Source organism: Crocuta crocuta, unplaced genomic scaffold, assembly GCF_008692635.1.
Source record: "Crocuta crocuta isolate KB4526 unplaced genomic scaffold, BGI_CrCroc_1.0 scaffold234, whole genome shotgun sequence".
Classification (NCBI taxonomy): domain Eukaryota; kingdom Metazoa; phylum Chordata; class Mammalia; order Carnivora; family Hyaenidae; genus Crocuta; species Crocuta crocuta.
In genome coordinates, this window is record NW_027529647.1 from 1,384,709 (window position 1) to 1,393,551 (window position 8,843).

General features: G+C 45.8%; 1 protein-coding gene across 1 annotated transcript in view; it reads left to right on the plus strand.

Annotated features, from left to right (window-relative positions):
* The window catches only part of CREBBP (CREB binding lysine acetyltransferase), a 160,734-nt gene that overhangs the window by 36,568 nt on the left and 115,323 nt on the right, over positions 1-8,843 (plus strand). The window lies entirely within an intron of this gene.

The following is an 8,843-nucleotide window of genomic DNA, read 5'->3' on the forward strand; positions in this document are numbered from 1 at the left end:
GCTCTGTGCTGACAGCTCAGAGCCTGGAGCCTCCTTCGGATTCTGTGTCTCCCTCTCTCTTTCTGCTCTTCCCCTGCTTGCTTGCTCTCTCTCTCTCTCTCTCTGCCTCTCAAAACTAAACATTTAAAAAAATAAAAAATATTTTAGCAACTTTTTACTATGGAAATTCCAAAATACACAAAAATAAATGGAATCATATGATGAATCTTTGTGTGCCCATCACTCAGTATATGTAACTGTCCATTTCTGGGGAGATTAGTTCCATACGTTTCCCATCGACTCCTCCCAGACACCATATTATCCCATCTACAAACATTTCAGCCTATGCCTCTAATATATAAGGACTGTTTTAAAAATATATAATCACAACATCATTATCACACATAAAAATTACCATCAACTTCTTTTTTTAAAGATTTGCTTATTTGGAGGCACCTGAATGGCTCAGTCTGTTAAGCGTCAACTCTTGGTTTCAGCTCAGGTCATCGTCTCATGGTGTGTGAGCTCAGGCCTCATGCTGGGCTCTATATTGACAGCACAGAGTCTGCTTGGGATTCTTTTTCTCCCTCTCTTTCAAAATAAGTAAATAAACTTTAAAAATACAATAAATTTATTTATTTATAAGTAAGTAATCTCTACATCCAACATGGGGTTCAAACTCATGACCCCCAAGATCAAGAGTCACATGCTTTTCCAAATAAGAAGGCCTGGTACACCAGCATCAATTTCTTAATATTATTCCATACCAGTCAGTATTTTTTTTTCAAGTGGGNAATTGGCTTACATACAACACCCACTGCTCATCCCAACAAGTGCCCTCCTCAATGCCCATCACCTCTTTTCCCCTCTCCTCCTCCACCTCTCATCCACCCTCAGTTTGCTCTCTGTATTTAAGAGTCTCTGTGGTTTGCCTCCCTCCCTCTCTGTTTGTATCTATTTTCTCCCTCCGTTCCCCAATGGTCTTCTGTTAAGTTTCTCAATTTCCACATATGAGTGAAAATATGTGATATCTGTCCTTCTCTGACTGCAAGTCGGCATTTTAATTTCCAACTGTTTCATCATTTTGATTTGCTGGAATCAGGGTCCATACAACAGGCAATTGCTGTTATATTACTTAAATTTCTTAATCTGTAGGATCTCTTTTCATCTACTTTATTCTTTTTTTCCTTTGAAATTTACTTGTTAAGGAAAACTAAGTTGTGTTTCCTCCAGCTCTTACTAGAATTTGGATTTTGCAAATTACATGCCATAGTGTTGTGTGATGTGTTCATTTTGTTTGCTAATTGGCAGAAAGACTCACTGTTTTTTTTTTAATTTATTTATTTGAGACAGAGAGTGAGTGAGAAAGAGAGCATGCATGCACTCTAACACAGGAAGGGCAGAGAGAGAGAGAGAGAGAGAGAGAATCTTAAGCAGACTCCATGCTCAGCATGGAGCCCAACATGGAGTTCAATCCCCTGATCCTGGAATCATAACCTAAGCCAAAATCAAGAGTTGGACACTCAACTGCCTAAGCCACCTAGATGCCCCCAAGGCTCACTATTTTTAAAATGGTGATTCTACTTAAATTAATCTACAAATTTGATGAAATTTCAATAAAAATTCTGATTTTTTTTTTTATGGTTGTAGAAAAACTGACCCTAAAATTTATAGTGAAGAGTAAATGGCCAGGGAGAGTCAAGACAACTTGGAAAAGGAAGAGGGGTGGGGGCACTCTCCTTACCAGGTATCAGGAGTTACTCTAAATTTGAAATGTTTGAAATATTGTAATAGTGGTTCAGGGAAATCCAAATAGACCAATTGAATAGAATAAAGAGGAAGTTCAAATAAGACAATAGTTGTCGTTACAATCAAAGGGAAAGGGATGGAGCATTCAATAGATAAAACCATCTTTCTGCAAGGAAAAAGAAGTTGATCCTTACCTCAAACCATATACAAATGTAGATGGGAAAATGCAAAGCTATAAAATTATTAGGAGAAAAACATAGGAGACTATAAAAGACACTAAATGTGCAAAGATAAGCCACAGACAAGAGAAAACATCTTCAACTTACTTTGTTTTCTTGGAAGATTAGCATCCAAAATTAAAAAAAAGAAGAAACTCCTGTTAATGAATAAGAGAAAGATGAACAACCAAATAGTAGACAAGCAAAAGGCCGTTCACAGCATATTGAACTCCAAACAACTAATAAGTGTATAAAAATGTTCAGCATCATCAGTAATTAGGGAACCGCATGTGAAAATTATAGTGAGCACCATTTCATCCCTAAAGACTAGGGGGAAAATGATTAAGTCTGATAAATAGCCAATATGGACAATGATGTGGGAGTATGGATCCCAGTACCACGCCGGTGGGCATGTAAATTGTTAAAAATCATTTCTGGAAAGCACAATGCAAATTCCTACTAGAGTTGAAGACAGTTATTCCTTATGTGCCATACATCTCTCGTATCCCCCTCCAGCTGACACCCTTCAGCCCTCTCTACCCAGCCCTGTGCCTCCGGGGGCTCAGCTTAACAGGCTGCAATGACCTTGGGCTTGGATTCACCAGTGGGCAGCCTGGCATGAGGTCAGAAAGAAGGAGAGAGGGGAGCCTGGCTGGCTTAGCCAGAGGAGCATGGAACTCTTGATCTTGGGGTTGTGAGTCTGAGCCCCTACATTGGGTGTAGAGATTACTTAAAAACAAAATTGTAAAAAAGGGAGAGGGAGAAAGAAGGAGAGAGTGGTCAGGGACACCTCCAGCCAGCTGAATTCTCTGAAGATGGCCATCTCCACACAATTTCTTTCTTTCCTAATTCTAGCAGGCATTCCTTTCCACATGCATTCCTTTGTCCCCGTAGTGGTACCAGCTCCTCTGCTACTAGCCCCCGAGTTGGTGCCCTGTCCCTTATGATTTCCTTGCGACCTGTCCTGACATTGTAAGTAGTTCCTCTATGAAACCCTCCGAGGGATAGTCTCTTCTTCAGGTGCCATCTCCTACCAGAATTCCGCCTGCAATACCCTTAAACCCAGGAAATCTGCTCCTCAGCATTCTCCCTGGAGACGCTCTTAGGTGGAGTCTCAGGTTGGGATGATGTACAAGAATATGAATTGCAGCCCTGTTTGGTAAGAGAAAGAGTAGAAGCGATCTAACTGCTTTAGGAAGAGAAGAGATAAACATGATGTGGTTTGTTCCTGGAATGGAATGCAATGTAGAAGTTGAAAGGAATGAACCAGAAGATCCCAGTTCATGTCCGTTAGGATGGCTGCTATCAAGAAAACAAAAATAAAAACCAATAGAAAATGGCAAGTGTTGACAAGGGTGTGGGAAAACGAACCCACTGTGCACTGTTGCTGGGAATGTAACATGGTGCAGCCACCATGGGGAAAATAGTTTAACAGTTCTTCTTCTTCTTTTTTTTTAACATTAATTCATTTTTGAGAGACAGAGTATGAGCAGGTGATGGGCAGAGAGGGAGGGAGACACAGAATCTGAAGCAGGCTCCAGGCTCTGAGCTGTCAGCACAGAGCCTGACGCGGGGCTCGAACTCGTGAATGGTGAGATCATGACCTGAGCCGAAGTCGTATGCTTAACCAACTGAGCCACCCAGATGCTCCAGTTCTTTAAAAAGCTAAAAATAGAATTATCACGTGGTCCAGCAATTTCGCCTCTGAGTATATATCCAGAAGAATTGACAGCAGAGTCCTAAAGAGGTATTTGTACACCCGTTGCTATGGATTGAATGTTTGTGTCTCCTCAAAATTTTTATGTGGAAACCTAGTCCCCAGGGTGAGGGTATTAGTAGGTGGGGCCTAAGAAGTGATTAGGTTGTGGGGGTGGAGCCCTCATGAGTGGGATCAGTGCCGTTATAAAAGACCCAGAGAATTGGGACACCTGGTGGCTCAGTCACTTAAACATCAGACTCTTGATTTTGGTTCAGGTCATGATCTCACAGCTTGGGAGACTGAGCCCAATGTCGGGCTCTGTGCTGACAGCATGGAGCCTGCTTGGGATTCTCTCTCTCCCTCTCTCTCTGCCCTTCCCTGCTTGCACTCTCTGTCTCAAAATAAATAAATAAATTTTAAAAAATATTAAAAAAAAAAAAAAAGACCCAGAGAGCTCCCTGACCCCTTCCACCAGGTATGCACTGAGAAGACACCATCTAGGAACCAAGGAGGAGATCCTCACAAAACAGTAGGTTTTCTGGCACCTCGATCTTGGACTTCAGCCTTCTGAACTGTGAGAAATATGTTTCTGTTGTTCATAAGTCACCTAGTCTGTGGTATTGGGTTAGAGCAGCCTGAACGAGCTGATACAGAGTAGGGCTTCTATGAGGTATTCGTACACCCGTGCTCACAGCAGCACTATTCACAACAGCAAAAGGTGAAGCAACCCAAGTGTCCATCGATGGGTGAATGGATAAACCATATGCGGTATGGACATACAATGGAATATCATTCAGCCTTAAAAGGGAAGGAAACTCTAGGGGTGCCTGGGTGGCTCAGTTGGCATCGACTCTTAATTTTGGCTCAGGTCATGATTGCATGGTTGTGGGATCGAGCCCTGTATTGGAGCCTGCTTGGGATTCTCTCTCACCTTCTCTCTGTCCAGGGAATGGGTACAGTTTCAATTTGGGGAGGATGAGAAAGTTCTGGAGCTAGATGGTGATTCTGGCTGTACCACATGAATGTTCCTGATGCCATAGAACTATATACTTAAAAATGGTGAAGATGGTCAATTTTAGGGGCTCCTGGGTGGTTCGGTCGGTTGAGTGTCTGACTTTGATTCAGGTCAGGATCTCACAGTTCGTGGGTTCGAGCCCTGCATTAGGGTCTCTGCTGTCAGCACAGAGCCCTCTTTGGATTCTATTCCCCTCTCTTACTGACTCTCCCCCAGTCTCTCTCTCAAAATAAATAAACCAAAAAAAAAAAAGATGTTCAATTAATGTTATATGTATTTTACAACAATTATTAAAAAACGAAAATGTTGGGTGCAAAGAAGAGATTTCCACAGGAACCCTACAATATGCCATTTATGTAAAATATCTCAATATTCCAAATGAATTTTATTGATGGTTGTGTGCATAGGTCATATTAGATGAACCATATAAATCTGTCACAGGAGGGGGGAAAACAGTCAAGTGTGGCAATTTCATATAGTTCAAACCTAATAAAAATACACATCTTGCATGGTAACCCGAGGAGAGGGGTGACTTTGGGAGAAGGGTCAGGAGATGGTGGCATTAGCTCTCTCTCTCTCTGATGTGTTATTTCTGAAATCATTCAATCAATCAAATAAAGATCTAAAGCCAATGTGGCAAAATATTGGCATTGCCAACCTCAATCATGTAGACGTAAGTGTCTATTATTTTCTATAAGTTGTCTGGGTTAACTGTGGAGACCATGTTTACTGAAGAGGAGTCCCTGTAGTGGGGAGGGGAGGGGCCGGGGGCCGGCGATGAAAGGTTCAGGACAGGGGAGGAAGGAAGCTGTGCCAAATCCCACAGAAAACGGGCAGGCCGTTCCAGGATTGGGAGCCTGTGAGGACCAGCCGGTGTGGGGAGAAGCCTGTGCCCACTGAATGTGAAGTGTCCACTGGGGTCTGAGGCAGGAGGCAGCTTGAGCCAGTGGAGAGCACTCTCCCTCCTCAATTTCCTCTTTTCTGTTCCATTTGTGGATCTTGGTCCCTGTTTTTCGCCAGCTGGTTCATCCCTCAGCCCCCAGATAGGAAATGCCACTCACATCACACCCCCGCCTCCATCCCTGACCCTTCCTCTTGGCACCCCAAAGCAGACCCCTTTCCGCTCTCCCAACTGGACCCCCAACTTCTTTCCTTCCTCTGGGGGTCCCTCCCTCCCTCCATCGTTCCTTGCCTGTCTTCCTTCCTTCCAAGGCAACACGGTAAAATCCAGCCTTATTGACATACGATTCCCAGACCATACAATTCGCCCATTCAGAGTACAGATTTCCATGGTTTTTAGTATGTTCAGAGTTGTGCACCCATCATCACCATCAATTTTAAAACATTTTCATCACACCAAACAGAAACCCCATGACCTTTGGCTGCCGTTCACCATCTCCTCCCTCTTCCCAGCAACCACTGATCTTTCTTTTCTTGCATATGCCTTATTCTGGACGTTTTATACAAATGGAATCAGACAATACATGGTTTTTGGAGACTGTCTTCTCTCTCTGAGCATGCCGTTTTCAAGGGACATGCATGCCGTGGTATGTATCTGTACCTCATTCCTGCTATGGCGGAAAATATGCCACACGTTATGTTGATCCACTCATTAGCTGACGGGTTCAAATGAACTTTTCTCCTGAAATATTCCCTTGCTCCAATTCTGGCCCCTCCCCCACCTTGTTCTCTCAGCCCTTAAGCATTCTGTAAACAGGGATTCCATGGTTGTCCGGCCTCTGAAACTGGAGAGGGTGAAGTTTGTGCAAAGAGCAGGCAGCTTTCGGTTTGCAAGCCAGTTAAGCGCCTTTGTGGCTGGGTGACTGGCCCTCCGCTGGGCCTTCTTTCTTCGCCTGTAAAATGAGGACAATGGTAAAGACCTTTCCAGGATTGTGGGAAGTGCTGACCGAGTGCGGTGTGGGGCAGAGTGGCCTGGCATACAGAAGGCACCTAACAGTGTTGTGTCCCTTTCGTCTGCGTTGACCTTGATCCCAGCTAAGAGTGTGCAGGCAGGAACCATACTTCCTTCCTTGCTATTCCCCCATCGATGTCTGAGCGCAGTGTTCTTGGACAAGAGTCAGACCAAGGGGAGAAGAAATAGAAAGGAAAGAAAAAATAGATATCAGGAAATAACAGAGGAACTGATCAAAATGATCCAAGAGAACTAGAAAAAGGGGCAGCAGAATAGGTATGTTTTAGAGTTGAGCAGGGCAAGGCAAGAAGAGCATGGGGTATACAGTTTGAAGACTAATGTTTCAGGCCTGGCTCTGACATGTCCTGGTCATTTACCTCTGGGTCATCAGAACTGGATCCCCTCAATCTCCCTCTCTGTAAAATAGGGCATGACCCATGCCATAGCTGTCCACTGCTGGGGGAGGGTGCAAGCTCACGTGCCCACTACCATGTAAACCATTTCCTGAGGGATTCAGAGGGCTGGGTGGTGTCCCTACTAACCCAAGGCAGGCCCTGGCTGAGGCCTCGTGGTGACCTGACACAGGATGCCTTCTGTGGAGGAGTGGCCTGGACTGCCTCAGGTGAAGCCCATCCTTTTCAGTGGCCTGGAGGCCTCTAGGACTAAGAGGAACCTGACAGTGTTCATTCATTCATTCATTTGTTGATTTGTTCATCAAATTTTACACACCTCTTTCTTGCAGGCCACTGTACTATGACTAAGACATGGCCCTTGCCCTCAAGGGACCTACAGATTTGTGGGAACAGGGATGCTCCTGGCACATCCAGATACAGGATGCTGCCAGCCCTGTGTTACCCTATGACTTGATACACTTCCTGCCTTACTGTGCACTCTGACTTCTTGAATACTTGCTATTTGGTGTCCTTGAATATATAGGGACTTCTTTATTCTTTACCTAGGAGATTAGCACAGTGGCAATGCCCTGAGGAGACTCCCAAGGGATATTTGATGGAAATAAAAACATGAATGGATGAAAAAAAAATGACTGTATGCCCAGAAATGCCATAGGAGTCCTGAAGTGGGCTAGGAGGGCTTCCTAAGAGAGGTGACATTTGAAGAGGGTCTTAGAGGATGAGTTAGAGTTTGCAAAGCATTTGTATTATCAGCACAGTGTATGGCATTTGCAACAGTATGAAAGGGCCTGAGCGATGGGAACTTCCTAGTGGACGAGTGGATACAAGGGACTGAGTGATGAGAGAGACGGACGGAAAGTGGCCCGGACAGATGTCAGAGGGAAGGTGAGGGCAGCTCAAGATATTGAACAATACAAGCAGAGAAAAGTAGAAAGATCACGCAGCCTTGACACTGGAGGACAATCCTTTCGGTATATACACCTGTATATATACTGTATTTCAAACAACTACACGCTTTGGTCTGCTTTACAGACCATATACGCACAGTCTTTCTTTCCCCCTCTGTGTGTGGGAGCTATTTGCTTTAAACAGAGTTCTTTCCCTCTTTTTTCAGGAAGTTAACTCTGGTGCTGCGTGGGTTGAAATGTGGAGCCCAAGGGACACTTAACGTGGGACGCAGGAAGACTCTGGGGCAGCGGGGTGGGGAGGTGCAGGTAAAGGACGCGGGGAGACTGGCTGCATGGAGAGGGAGGGAGGAGTCTGCGCTGACTCACAGGTTTCTGGCTTAGGAAACCGGCTGCTGGTGATACTTTTCAGATAAGGACTTGGGGATGAAGCGCGGGCAATTTTTGAGGAGCAGATAAGGCACCGATGGGAACACCTTAACGTTCTGCGGAACCGTCCTGCAGGGAGTGGCCCCTGGGGCCGGTCTCCACGGGACTCCCCGGGGTCGCACGCCTGTCCCGAACCCCTGCGGGGTGCCAGGTGGTTGTCTGGGCGGGGGCGCTCCCGAAGCCCTGATGTAAGAGGCCTTTCAGGCCTGGAAGCAGGCTGAGCGCACCCCAGCCCGGGACGCAGAGCTCACCGCCTCCCGTGCAGACGAGGGTGTCGCACCTGGGAGCCCCGTCGCATCGGAGAGTCTCGGGTCCCCCTCACTTCACTTGGCGGGAGAGAGTTCGAGTCCCGACCCTGCCACTTCCTGCCTCAGTTTCTCCATCTGCACATACTCGCGTGCTGGGACCCCGACGCATCGCTGGCATCAGGCGAGGGGAAGTGGCCTGGCCTGGTCACTGGGGGAGAGCCGTGGGCAGGGACGCGTGTAGCCAGGATAGGGCAGCGTACCCGGGCGAGACAGGCG